Source organism: Tenrec ecaudatus, chromosome 5 (genome assembly GCF_050624435.1).
Source record: "Tenrec ecaudatus isolate mTenEca1 chromosome 5, mTenEca1.hap1, whole genome shotgun sequence".
In the NCBI taxonomy this organism is placed as follows: Eukaryota; Metazoa; Chordata; class Mammalia; order Afrosoricida; family Tenrecidae; genus Tenrec; species Tenrec ecaudatus.
In genome coordinates, this window is record NC_134534.1 from 95,122,040 (window position 1) to 95,137,463 (window position 15,424).

The window sequence follows — 15,424 nt, forward strand, 5'->3', positions numbered from 1 at the left end:
AAAGTGCAGAAAGCACCTTTTTTGAGCTTCTTGCCCATTTGGTCCCTGTTTCCAATACTCACATCTGCTATTGTAGCAGGAATCAGCTCTATATGAAAAGGGCTCAGAACTCCATGAAAAAAAAGTCACTGGCTTTCACGGCCATATTTCTATAAACTTTGTGAAAGGCCCTCCTATAATACTGTGGTGAAATGAAATGTCTAAATGTGTCTCTTGTGTCAGTGTCTCTTTAATTCCCCACATGATCAGTGAGGACTCTACAAATAGGGTGTGGGGAAACTAAGAGCAGGGAATGGTCAGCTGGGGATTGCCATTGCCCTCGCTCTAAGACAGCGATCTAAGGAGGATTGGCGAGAATCCCCAGATCAGCAACACAGAAGAACCACCAGTGGAGCACATTCAAGATCCCTGCCATAGAAGCCAATGAGGGGGAGGGGGGAAAAGAGTGAAGCACATCCTGGCCCACCAAGCCCTGAGGATAATATTCCTGCTCAGAGTAGCCATTGCACAGAGACAACCTCAGGGCCAGCCCCACCATGAGACACAATGTTCCTCACTGACCCATAGCACCATGGGGACAATACTAGAGACACACAGTGGGAATTGTGCCCACCCTGAGCCCACTACACCCAAGCCACCACGGTGGTCATGAAGCAGAGCAGCAGGAGGAGCAGAGCAATGAAGTCCCCAGGGAATGCCAGGGATAGATGTGGGGCAGGGCATGGACCGCATGACACGCGACTGGAAAGCACTCGTAAAGGACAACAAATAGACCTTGAACTATCTATAGGTTTTTGTTGTTGTTGTAGCTGTTGTTTTATTTTCTATTGTAGCTTCGTTGTGCTCAGTTTGTGTCAGTGCATATTGTTGTCACTGCATGTCTACCTGGAAGGGATAGGCAGGATAAACAAGCCAGAAGAGAGAACAACGGGATGACAGTTCCAGGGGGACATGGGAGAGGGAAGGTGAGGGAAAGGAAGTGTTAATAAACCCAGCGACAAGAGAACAACAAGTGATCCAAAATCAGTGGTAAGGAGAGTGTGTAGGTGTCTGGCAGGGCTGGATCAAGGACAATGGAACCGAGAGGAATTCCTAAAACCCAAATGAAGGCTGAGCATTATAGTGGGACAAGAGGAAAGTAAAAAGAAATACAGGAAAGAACTAGGAGGCAAAGGGCATTTATAGAGATTTAATACAGGCATATACAGATGTAAATATATTTATATATGATCAGGGGAAATAGATCTATGTACATATATTTATCGGTTTAGTATTAAGGAAACAGATGGACAGTGGGCCCCTACGCAAGTACTCCCTCAATACAAGAACACTTTGTTCTAACAATTCGAAAGTCTGAGATGCTAACCTTTCTGGCATGATCGCTGAAGACAATAGGTGCACAAGCAAATGTGCTGAAGAAAGTTGATGGTGCCTGGCTATCAAAAGATATAGTGTCTGGGGTATTAAAGGGCTGAAGTTAAACAAGTAGCCATATATCTGAGAAACATCATAACCCACAAAGAAGAAGCACACCAGTCTGTCCATACACGATCACTGAAGAAAAAGTGGGTGGATAAGCAAATGTGGTGAAGAAAGCTGATGGTGCCCAGCTATCAAAAGATATAGAGTCTGGGGTCTTAAAGGCCTGAAGATAAACAAGTGGCTATCTAACTGAGAAACAGGAAAGCCCACATGGAAGAAGCACACGAGCCTATGAGATCACAAGGAGTCAAAGAGATCAGTTATCAAGTATCAAAGACAAAAAAATAAATCATAGCATTGTGAATGAGGGAGAGTGTGGAGTGGGAACCCAGGGCCCATCTGTGGGAAATTGGACATCCCCTTGCAGAAGGGTCGCAGGGAGGAAAAAAGTCAGTCAGGGTGCAGTGTAGCAATGATAAAACATACAATTTTCCTCTAGTTCTTGAATGCTCCCTGACCCCCCACTATCATGATTCCAATTCTACTTTATAAATCCGGCTATACCAGAGGATATACACTGCTACCAATAGGAAATGGAAACACAGGGAATCCATGACAAATGAGCCCCTCAGTACAGAGTAGCCATACCTGGAGGGTGGAGGGAAGGTGAGGGAGAAAGGGAGAACTTATTACAAGGATCTACATCTAACCTCCTCCCTGGGGGGAGGGACAGCAGAGAAGTGGGTGAAGGAAGTCGGCAGACCATGTAAGATATGACAAAATAATAATAATTTATAAATGATCAAGGGTTCATGGGGGAGGGGAAGCAGTGAAGGTGGGGCAGAAATGAGGAGCTGATACCAGGGGCTCAAGTAGAAAGCAAATGTTTTGAGAATGATGAAGGAAACAAATTTACAAAGTGCTTGACACAGTAAATATATGTGCGGCTTGCAATAAGAGTTTATACAAACCCCCAATAAAATGATTTAATTATTTTTAAAAATCCTTGCCTTAAAAGGGCATTTATACAGGTCTATATATAGGGATGTACATATGTATATTTTTATATATCGATAGCAAAATAGATCTATGTATATTTATAGGTTTAGTATTAAGCTAGCATAAGGACATTGGGCCTCTACTCAAGTACTCCCTTAATGCAAGAACACTTTGTTCTATTAAAATGGCATTCCATGATGCGCACCTTGTTCTATTAAAATGGCATTCCATGATGCTCATCTTCCCAACACGATCACTGAAGACAAAGTGGGTGCATAAGTAAATGTGGTGAAGAAAGTTGATGGTGCCCGGCTATCCAAAGATATTGTGTCCGCGGTCTTAAAAGCTTGAAGATAAACAAACAGCCATGTAGCTGAGAAGCAACAAAGTCCACATGGAAGAAGTGCTTCAGCCTGTGTGATCATGAGGTGTCGATGAGATCAGGTATCAGGCATCAAAGACCCAGAACAAAAAAAATCATATCATTGTGAAAGAGAGGGAGTGCAGAGTGGAGACCCAAAGCCCATCTGTACACAATTGGACATCCACTTACAAAAGGGTCACAAAGAAGAGATGAGCCAGTCAGGGTGCAGAATAGCATGGATAAAACATACAACTATCCTCTAGTTCTTTAATGCTTCCTCACTCCCCCCTGCCCCCACTATCATGACCCCAATTCTACCTTAGAAATCTGACTAGAACAGAGCATGAACATGAGTACAAAAGCTGGAAGCACAGGGAATCCAGGACCTATCAATCCCTTAGGGCCGATATTGAAAGTAGCAATACCAGGAAGGTAAGGGGAAGGGGGCGCGGGGAAGGAAAGGAGGAACTGATCACAGTGATCTACATATAACCCCCTCCTAGGGACACAGACAACAGAAAAGTGGGAGAAGGAAGACAGTCCATATGAGACATGAAAAAATAATAATAGGAGACTTCGGGAAAGATGCCAACTGAGTAACACATACCAGAGGGACTTCACAGAAATTAGCACAGGAGAGTTACTAAAAGGGAAATTCCAGACTGCTAGATCACAGGAGGCGCCTCATAAAGATAAGAAAGCACAGATCCACTAGGTTTTGCCGAGCTGGGGACTTTTGGATTACCACAGTGGAGGTCGGCTAGAGTCAGGTTCATTTGGATCAAGGCCACGGGCGTTATCTCAACACAGCCACAGCTTGTTGCCGGTTTAGGGCAGGGTTTAAACCTCAGGGATCAAGGCTCAGCTATATTGTTACATTTATATCTCTCTCTTTCCCACCACAGTCTCAGCCACTCAGAGCAAAGTTTAAAACCCCTCTAGCCCCAAGGTCAGGGATCAGCTATATTGTTACATTTATTTCTCTCTCTTCTCTCCTTGACCCCACAGTTTCAGCTGCTCAGAACAAGGTTTAAACCCCTCCAGCACCATGGTCAGGGATCAGGACTCAGCTATATTGTTACTTTTGTTTCCCTCTCTTCTCTCTTTCCCTCCATGATCTTAGCCGCTGTTTTTGCTTGGGTGTTTTTTTTCCCAGTTTTCTTTTTCACTTCCCTTTTATCTCACAAGCCATTGCCAACCTCCAAGCCATTTCTCTTAGCCTAGGGCATTTACTCCTGCCCTCCAGTCAGCTGGGATAGCTCCATCCTCTGCAGCACTTCCCAAGGATGGAGAAAGCCCACCTATCTTCCTCCAGGTAAATTCCGCCCACCTTTCTCTGGGGGAAATTCCATCTGCCTACCCTCTGTATCGCTTAACATATGGCTGAAGAAATCCTGCCAACTGCTTCCTCCCTTCTGTGACACTCCTGTTGCAGCAGGCACCCCTGCACACCCTCTGTAGTGTTCCTAGCTGCTGTGGTCCACACCATCATGACTTCTTGTGAGATCACTCAGTGCATCCTTGAGGTTCCACAACCACCCAAACAGTGTCCCCTGAAAGGACCATCCAACTTGCCCTCCAAATAACAGCATATTGGTTGGCTAGGAAAAGAGTAAAGCCACAGGAAGATAAAGCAGTAGGCCAATTCCATAGTGAAATTAGCTGTAAGCAGTTCGAAGAAGCATTCCTACAAGTCCCCCAGAAAGCAGTACTCTTTGGGGCACCTGGTTTCACTAAAACAATGCAATGCAAACAGCAATCAGCCCCAACGACCTCAACGAAAAAAAACAAAAGGCAATGTCAGAAGATATCCTGAACTTAACAATGTGGTTATAAGAAGCAGACAGACATTGATCTGCCACAGAAAGCAATGTTCAGAATGTTGCTTGCAGTCATACAAGATATGAGGGAAACAATATAGAAAAGGGATGAAATGATAGAGGAGATAAAGACCGTACACCAAAGGGAAATACACAAGAGTTGGATGGGATAACGAAAACCAGTAGCAGACTCATGGACTTCGCCATCTGACTGGAGGAGGCAGAGAATCACACCAGTAACCTAGAGGACAGCCTAGAAGACTTTAACAAACATGAACAAAAGTCTAATAAGATTATCAGAGAAATCGAAGAAACCCTAAGAGCAATGTCTGAGGCTATGAAATGGAACAACATAGAATCATTGGATTATGGGAGGAAAACACAACAAAAAAGTCATCTGCAAAAATAGAGAGAGAATTCTTGAAGGAAAACTTCCCCAGCTTAATTAATGAAAACAAGGCCACCATTCAGGAGGCTGAAAGAACACCAGTTAGACTGAATCCAGGAAGGAGTCATCAAAGCACATTATAGTTAAACTATCCAACTTTAAGGAAAAGGAGAAAATCATGAGAGCAGCTAGGGAAAAACAAAATATTTGTATGAGGTAAACTACAGAACACTATTACAAGAAACCAACAGTGACTGCAACAAATTTAAAAATATCCCATGCTTGTAGATTGGAAGACTCAATATAGTAAAAATGTCCGATATGCCCAAGGCACCATATAAGTTTAATGCAATCCTGATAGAATTACCATTACCTTTCTTCAAAGAAATGGGAAAACTGATTACTACCTTCATATGGAGAAGCCCAGAATTAGCAGAGAACACTTCAAGAAGGAGGGCAGAGTGGTAGGGCTTGATTTACCTGACTTTAGCACATATTATACATCCACAGTGGTCAAACCTTATCGTACTGGTATAATGACATATACTTAGACCAATGAAAAAGAACTGAAAACCCAGAAATAAAATCATCAGCACACAGGCAACGTCTTTGATAGTGGCCCCCAAAATATCAAATGGGAAGCGAATGCCCTCTTCGACAAGTGGTGCTGTAAAAAATGGATATCTACCTGCAGAAAAATTAAAAAAGACTCTTACCTCACTCCATGCATAAGAATAAACTCAAGGAGGATAACAGATCTCGAGGTAAAACCCCTAACTGTTAGGACCATCAACGATGGAACTGGGACAAACCTGAGAACTTTGGTGGAATACATAGGCTATCAGAAATAGGGAAGGACACAAATACAGATGAGTCACAAATTGACAATTCGGATATATTGAAGATAAAACACCTGTGTACATCAAAAGATTTCATTAAGAGAGTAATAAGGGAATCCACAGACTTGGAAAACATATTTAGCAATGACACATCAGACAAAGACCTTATCACTAAAATCTACAATACTCTGCTAGCTTCCAAAAGGAAAACAAAAAAACAACTAATTGCCCACTGAGGAGGTGGGCAAAGGACCTGAACAGAAGTTTCAAAAGTGCAAAAATATGAACGGCCAATAAACATATGAGAAAATGTTCCTGATGCTTAGAGATAAGAGAACTGCAAATTAAAACAACAATAAGATACCACCTAACACCCTCAAAGAGAGCCCCATTAAAATATCAGAAAGCAACAAGTGTTGGAGGGGCTGTGGTAAGATAGGAACTCTCATCCACTGCTGGTGGACCTGTAGGTATGTACAGCCACTATAGAAATCGATTTGGTGATTTCAAAAACAGATGGAAATTGAGCTACCATATGACCCAGCAATCTCCCTACTGGGCATATACACAGAGGAGGCAAGAAACAAATGACAGCCAGACATCTGTGCTCCTATGTTCATCTCAGCACAGTTCACACTTGCAAGGATTTGGAAACAACCCAGATTTCCATCAACAGATGAATGGATGAAAAAACTCGGGTACATACATACAATAAATAGAGTACTAGGCATCCCTAAAAAAGCAGTGATGAATGCATAAAGCACATCACTGCATGGGAAGAACTGGAGGAAATTATGCCAAGTAAGACAACCACAAAAGGACAAGTACATGAGTCCACTGAGGTAAGTTTAAAAATGCAAAAGGGCATAGAGAAAAAGCTACTGTATACAAACATTCATAGGGTGAGCTCAAGGTAGTATGTATGGAAGGATCCAAAACAAATCCAGGGATACATATGGTAGCCAACTAAAAAGGAAGGGGAAAAATAAAGAAAAAGACATGGGTAGTGGTAGAAGAGGGTACTAACCCACCCAAGGGGAAGGTATTGTTTATATCTTCACAGGAAAAAGGGGACCAGACTTCAAACTGGTGTTCCAAGACGTGAATGCAACATATTGGCATGAAGCAGGGAACCAAGAAAGAGGTCTGAGGGGTCGGCCCTAATCCAGATCCCAAACTCCACTCCCCGCATAAGAATTCACTTCAGAGGACAGCACTGAAGTTACAGCTCAGGGAGAGGGACATGCCTGATCAGAGCACACAGGAGCAAATGAAGGAAGAGGAAGAGATAATGGAAACCTCCCTGCCTACCAAGCCCTGAGGACGATATTCCTGCTCAGAGCAGCCAAAGCACAGAGAGGACCGTAAGACCAGCCACTACAAGACACAACGTCCCTCACTGACCATAACGCTACAGGGGACAGCACTGGAGACACAGTGGGGAATTGTGCCCAACCTGACCCCAACACACTGAGGCAAAACACTAAGGCTGTGCAACAGCAAGGGGAACAGAGCAACAAAGTCCCCAGGGAATACCAAAAATGGACTTTGGGGCCAGGGTGTGGCCATCAGACTTGATCAGAAACACTCCTAAAGGTCAACAAATAGACATTGAAATGTTTACATGCTTTTCAGGGACTTGTTTTGGTCATCGGTTTTTGTTGCTTTGTTTTGCTCTGTCTTGTTTTTTTGTGCATATTATTATCTCTGCAGGTCTATCTAAATAAGATAGGTGGTATAAAAAATCTGGAGGCAAAAACAATGGACCAGCAGTTCTGGGGGAGACATGAGAGAGGGGGAGATGGAAGAAAGAAAGTGGTGTTAACAAACCCAGGGACAAGTGATCCAAAATTGATGGCAAGGAGGGTGTAGAAGATCTGGTAGGGCTTGTTCAAGGGCAATGTAACCGAGAGGAATTACTGAAACCCAAATGAAAGCTGAGAATGATAGTGGGACAAGAGGAAAGTAGATGAAATAGAGGAAGAAACTAGGAGGGCATTTATAGAGGTCTAAATATAGGCATGTACATATGTAAATATATTTATGCATGATGATGGGGAAATAGATCTATGTACATATATTTATAAGTTTAGTATTAAGGTAGCAGACGGGCATTGGGCCTATATTCAAGTACTCCCTCAATGTAAGAACACTTTGTTCTATTAAAATGGCATTCCATGATGCTCACCTTCCTGACATGATTGCTGAAGACAAAGTGGGTGCATAAGCAAATGTGGTGATGAAAGCTGATGGTGCCTGGCTATCAAAAGATATAGCATCTGGGGTCTTAAAGGCTTGAAGATAAATAAGCAGCCATCTAGCTGAGAAGCAACAAAACCCACATGGAGGAAGCACACCAGCCTATGTGATCACGAGGTGTCGACGGGATCAGGTATCAGACATCAAAGAACAAAAAAAATCATACCATTGTGAATGGGGGGGGGGAGGGTGCAGAATGGAGGCCCAAAACTCATCTATAGGCAACTGGATCCCCTTACAGAAGGGTCGCGGGGATGATACAAGCCAGTCAGGGTTCAGTATAGCACTGATAAAACATACAACTTTCCTCTAGTTCTTTAATGCTTCCTCCCCCCACTATCATGATGCCAATTCTACCTTACAAATGCAGCTAGACCAGAGGATGTACACTGTTACAGATAAGAGCTGGAAACACAGAGAATTCAGGGCAGATAACCCCCTCAGGACCAATAATGAGAGTGCTGACATCAGGAGGGGAAGGTGACAGTGGAGGAGGGAAAACCGATCACAATGATCTACCTATAACCCCCTCCTTGGGGGATGGACAACAGAAAAATGAGTGAAGGGAAACATCAGACAGTGTAATACATGAAAAAAAATTTATAAATTATCAAGGGTTCGTGAGGGAGGGAGGGGTGGGAAGGAGGGGAAAATGAGAAGCTGATACTAAGGGCTCAAATAGAAAGAAAATGTTTTGAAAATAATGATGGCAACAAATGTACATATGTGCTTGACACAATGGATGGATGAATGGATGGATTGTGATAAGAGTTGTACGAGCCCTCAATAAAATGATTTTTTAATTAAAAATAATAATTTATAAATTATGAAGGTTTCATGAGGGAAAGAAAAAGGAGCTGATACCAAGGGTTCGATTAGAAAGAACATGTTTTGAGAATGATGAGGGCAACAAAAGTGCTTGACACAATGGATGGATGTGTGAATTGTGATAAGTTGTATGAGACCCCAATAAAATGATTTTTTTTAAAGATCCCTGCCAGAAATAGTGGAGACCGAGATTAGAGGTATGACGTTTTCGTGACATGAGATAGAGCAAAAAGCCCTGCCAAGACAGAGCAGAGGGGGAATGACCCTGAGACCTGGAAATGAAGTGGAGGGGCAGTCAGGGTTCCTGACCTATAGAGGCAGAAGTCAAGGGACCACATGTTCGAGCACCTGAGGATCAAAGTGAGAGACTTGGCTGCTAGCCAATTGACTGGATCTTTGCTGTTTGCTTCTCCTGACTTGTGGTAAACTGTTAATTTCCTTAATAAACGCCCATAATTGTGAGCATTGTCTGTGAATACTGTGTGGCCATTGCAACAGATCAAGTGCAACAGAAAAGAAGATTGCCATGGGAGAAACAAAAAACTCAAAACTCAAACTCCCTGCCATCAAGTCTATGCCAATTCAAAGCTATTCCTATGCAACAGGGTAGGTCTGTCCCTGTGAGTTCCTGAGACAACTCTTTACAAGAGTAGAAAGCCTTGTCTGTCTACTGAGGAACAGTTGGTTTTGAACTGCTGACCTTTCAGATCACAGACCAACTCATAACCAACAAACCACCAGGGCTCCCCTGGGAGGAACAATTGGTGCCAAAAACAGGTAAAGAAAGATGAGGTACGGGGCCATGTCTGGCTTCTAATGCATGACAATAAGTCTTGGGCTGGTGAGGAATTGGCTTCTCCATCTCTCTTAGGTACCCATAGGAGGTCAGATATGGCCCCTGCGTCATTGTGGAAAATACATAAAAAGAAAGGTATGACTATGTTCAAAGAAAACTTTATGGACACTTAAATTTTAATTCATATAATTAATTCTATGAAAATGATTTTTATAATTTTAATATTTCACAAAATAGCATTCTTTTGATTTTTAATTGTTTAAAAATTTAAAAACACACACACCTGTTTTTCTATTTGTTTGCTTTTTAGCTCACAGACCATATAAAAATAGCAACTTAGTCCACAGAGTAGAGTTTGTCAATCCCCCTATGGAGCAATGAAAAATGACAAAGTGACTTACTAAACACATGATGACTCATTTGCATAATACTTGGTAGACTCATTTGGATTATTATTGGATTACTATTAGGTTGGATTATTGAATATAGTACATGATGATTATGATGATGAGGAGGAGGAGGATTGGCTATTTATTTACATAAATGACACTGCACTAATTGGCAGAGGAGGATTACAAGATTTTATTAGTTTGTACTGCTTGGGGTTATAAGCAACCAAAAAAATATCTGACAATTTTGGTTTAAAAGGAGCCCTCATGGGCAATGGTCAAACCTCCCCATCAGCTCCATAAGAGAAATACTTGATTTGCTCTATTACATGAGGCCATTATGACTTATGATGGGTTTGATGGCTCCATCAAGCAGCATCAGTTTGAGGGACGGTAAAAAAGAGGAGCTGATACCAAAGTCTCAAGGGGAAAGAAAATGTTTTGAAAATGATGATGGCAACATACCTACAACTGTGCTTGATACAATTGATGTATGGGTTGTTATAAGAGCTGTAAGAGCCCCCAATGAAAATTATTTATATGTGTATTTAAAAGCAGCATCAGTTTGGGTGATAACAAAGTATATAGTTTAACTGATGAGAAATTGAAATATAGAGCTTGCAGGATCCATTCAAACATTAGATGTTATTTGTGACCCAGACTCTTTTCATATTTTTGCTTCCCCATCTTCAGCACATTGGTTTTACATATTGATGCCTGATACTTTGAAGTCAGACTACTACTGCTGTGAGTCTCATGACCTCATATCAGCATCATGAGGAAGGGCAAGTGTGTACACCAACACCCGCATCACACATTAGTTTCTGTGATTAGAATGCTAATGCTTTCTTCATAGCATCTTTCTTATATCCCTTCGATACAGCTGGGACACGAGGTTACACTTTTGCAATATAAAGATAAATGCCACCATTGGCTTAGATCAATCATTGTTTATCATTTTGGACTAGTTTGACCCAAACAAAAATGGGGTTCCCTTAGGAAAATAGAGGGGAAGTGATGGCTAGTCGGTAGGCCACTGAACGGCTCTGCCTCAGTGAATGAAACAGGGCTTGATGGAAGACTGAGGCAGAAGTCAAGTGGTGATAGGATGAAATCTATGTATCCTTCCATCTTGTCTACTATGTAAAATGAAAAATGCTCCTTAATATTTTTTCAACAATTGGTAAATATATAAATCATATGACAAGGATTGCATTCTTCATAATTTACCATCTGTGTTAGTCCAGGTAGACTAGAGAAACAAATTCGTTGACACTCATATGTGTATAAGAAAGAGCTTTATATACAAGAGTAATTGAATAGCCCAGACCAGAACAAGTCCATAAGCCTGATATTAGCCTATATATCCAATTACAATGTATAAATTCCTCTTCAGACTCACGAAACACATGCAATGATGCTGAAGGCAGGAAAATCACAGGCCAGTGGATGAATAGTCTTGTGGATTTAGTGACAGTGGAAGCATCTCAGGACTGGTGTGGGTCTCCATGTGGCTCCTAGAGGTCTAAAGCTCTCGCTGCCATCAGTACAGCCCCATGTATCTTGTCAGTAGAGAGGTTCTCAGGGAGTGAGTGTGTGTCCCACCTTCAATGAGCTATTTATCTCCTTAGCACCTTAAAATGAGGTCATCAACCTGCAATCTGATTGACAGGCTATACTTCTCCCCTTCACTCTTAATCCTCTCAAATTGACAACAGTTTACATAACTATCACACAATCATTCCCTCTTTTTCAAAATTATTCTGTTACTAGTAATATAAACTCGATGTCCCCTAAGTAAAAACTCTCCTTTCTGCTTTCCCCACTTCTTCATTAATATTCTATTTTCTAAATATACCAGAACTATCTATTTACCATGGTGCCCTTTGTGTCTGGCATATGTCAGTAATTCAGTAACTATTGATAATATTTATTGAATTGAAAAGTCAAGATTTAGAGGAAGAGTTAGAAAATTTGTTTTATTAAAATAAAAAGATAGAGTGCCTTAATTTAGAAAGAAGAAGTGAAAATAAGAACGGGAATGCTAATACGTTAAAGAACGTGTGGCTTAACTTTTTAGTTTCCATGTAAGGACGTTTTTCACTCTCCTGACAGCAAACCTGCCCTTCTCTCAGGCATCCTGGTACTCTTGCATCCTCCTGGTATTCTTCCTCTTCTTTATTCTATAAAAAATATACTGTGTTATAACTTCTAGCTTGTAAGTTGGTGGCCATGTATTCTTAACAGATGTCAATATCCCAGCAAGGAAGATAAACAAGACTTGGTCATTAGCAAAATAGAATTATAAATAACTCTTGTTTCTAATCATATGTTCTTGTTTTTTAATCATATGTTCTGTGAGTTCAATGTGTTTATTAAATAAAATGTGCAACAATGTTAAGCTCATATAATTAATAACATGTTTCGTATTTTTCATGAGCATGGCTGAAAGACTAAGATAGTAAGCAGGCCTATAATTACATAGCTGTAATTATTAATATTATAAAGCAACACCATGGTTTTGCTTTTATTTCATTTTCTTTATTGGTTTACCATTAGCTATAACTATATCAATATCTATTGCCTTCCCTAATAATTTATAGAATTTTATCCTCAACATGTATATGAACATGTGTGCACACACAACACAAACCAGACCAAGAGTTGTTCAAGTTTATTTCTTGACAAATTTCTGTGGTCTGCTTCCTTCAGGGCCACAGGCACCTTTGTGCTTGACTCTTATGGCCTCAGGGTTAAAAGGTCTTGTGACACGCACCCACATATCCTTGATTATATCTTCTGCCTTTTCCATTTCCTATTCCCTAAGATGGGGATGGCAAGGGAGGAGGTTTTTTTAATTAATAGTTTTATTGACATTTAATTCAAACATCGTTCAATTCAATAGTTGAGTTATATAAATAGAAGATGTGAACTGGAAACAGGGAAGCCAGGGCAGATGATCCCTTCAGGGCCAGTGGTGAGGGTGGCGATACTGGGAGGGTGGACAGAGGATGGGGTGAAGAGGGGGAACTGATTACAAGGATCTACATATGACCTCCTCCCTGGGGTATGGACAACAGGAAAGTGGGTGAAGGATGACGTCGGATAGGGCAAGACATGACAAAATAATAATTTATAAATTATCAAGGGTTCATAAGGGAGGGGGAGAGGGGAGGGAGGAGGAAAAATAAGTAGCTGATGCCAGGGGCTTAAGTGGAGAGCAAATGTTTTGAGAATGATGAGGGCAATGAATGTACAAATGCGCTTTACTCAATTGATGTATGTATGGATTGTGATCAGAGTTGTGTGAGCCCCTAATAAAACAATTAAAAAAAACGAACAGAATGATCACCAAAAAAAAAAAAGATGTACAATCATCACCAAAATTGTAGCAAGTGTTCTCCTTCCTTGTAGTTCCCGATTTCCCCCTAACTTCCCCTGCCATGTTCTTAGGAGTTTATTAATCCAGTTACTATCTCTATAAATATATCTATCCTGGATTTCATGTACAGAAAAACATACAAAACAAAAAACAAACCAACCATGACAAAATAAAACTGAGAAAACCATCAATTAAAAAGAAAGCAGAGAGCCCCACTCTTTCGACCTCTGCCGTCGGTGCCGCCGCCGGAAAAGCAAGGAAGCGGGAGAGGAGCCCACACCGCCTGTCAGCCGAGTCCTCCAGCCGCTCCTCCCTGAAGACTCGAAGATGTTCGCCTGCGCCAAGCTTGCCTGCACCCCCGCTCTGATCCGAGCTGGATCCAGAGTAGCATACAGACCAATTTCTGCATCAGTGTTATATCGACCAGAGGCAAGAACTGGAGAGGGCTCAGCAGTGTTTAATGGGGCCCAGGCTGGTGTGTCTCCACTAATCCGAAGGGAGTTGCAGACCATTGCAATCAGCAAAGACATTGATAATGCTGCCAAATTTATTGGTGCGGGTGCTGCAACAGTAGGAGTGGCTGGTTCTGGTGCTGGTATTAGAACCGTCTTTGGCAGCCTCATCATTGGTTATGCCAGAAACCCTTCACTGAAGCAGCAGCTGTTCTCATACACTATCCTGGGATTTGCCTTGTCTGAAGCTATGGGTCTCTTCTGTTTGTTTGATGGTTGCTTTCTTGATTTTGTTTGCCATGTAACGAAAATGAATGGCTAGAGACGTTGGCATTCATGTTAATTACGGAATGGATATAATTCTATCTAACTGTGGCTCCAAGAACTGTAGTGTTGGTGTCACAGAGATGTATGTTCTTCCCAAAGTCATTTCATTAAAGATGAGAACTTAAAAAAAAGGCAGAAAATATTCAAAACTGGAAAAAATTTAAAATGGGTTAAAAGTGAGCTCAAATGATAAGGTGATACATGTTAACCTAACTACATTGGCAACAATCCATTTTAAAATTTACTTTGCAAGCTAGTCACATAGAGACTAAGGTCGTAGGAAATTCATTTAGAGATTTAATCCAAGTAGGATTAAGATTTTAATCCCACCCTTGCAAATAGATTTTGGGTTTCCACTGTCATCCATAGCATTTTGAAAACCGGGTGCTCAGAATTTAAGCTCTAGTACCATTCCCTCCTCGAGATTTGGATTTTTATTATTTACAATCCTTAAATCACACAGGCTGGTGTGCTTTTTCTGTGTGGACTTTGGTGCCACCCTTCGATGGCTGCTTGTTTTAAGACAAGCCTTTAAGACCCCAAGCACTATTCTTCCTGATAACCAGACACCATGATTTGGTACAGCACCTATATCTTCAGTGAACACTTCATGAAGGCAAGTACCAAATAGGGCCATTTCACAAGAACTAGTTGTTCTTAAATTAGAACTACAATTAAGGGTAAGCTCAAAGTCCATTCATATCTCCATGGTTTATGTATGTCTCTGCTTCCCTTTTGAGATATCATTGTCATTTTATCAGAGAGTTATAAATCATCCCCATTGAGGATAAGGTAATTCAGCTGAAGATATCATTACTTTAGCCAATCATATGGAATTTTAAACACTGTTGAGAAAAAGATATTATATACATCTAGGCCAACATTTTAGACCACAATGTATGGGTTATCGTTTTAGTAATTGAACATGATTTACACAAACAAGGGTTGGAGTTGGAGCAAAGGCAAGGAAATGTGTCTGAAGTGCAACTCTTGCTGAATTGAACTGATCATTAGTGGAGCTGTGTTCAGAAATAAGAGCGTGAGTAATGTCAGCTACAGAACTGGGGCACGCATAAGCCCAATAACTGTCTTCTCTCATCTTTGTGGTTCTTAACCACGATGACCCTTCTCATACCTAAGGACGATCAAGTATCAATAT

The 15,424-nt window shown here is 41.3% G+C and overlaps 1 pseudogene; it reads left to right on the forward strand.

Annotated features, from left to right (window-relative positions):
- Positions 1–13,700: 13,700 nt before the first annotated feature.
- LOC142448858 (ATP synthase F(0) complex subunit C3, mitochondrial pseudogene) lies at positions 13,701–14,243 on the forward strand (annotated as a pseudogene).
- Positions 14,244–15,424: the final 1,181 nt, after the last annotated feature.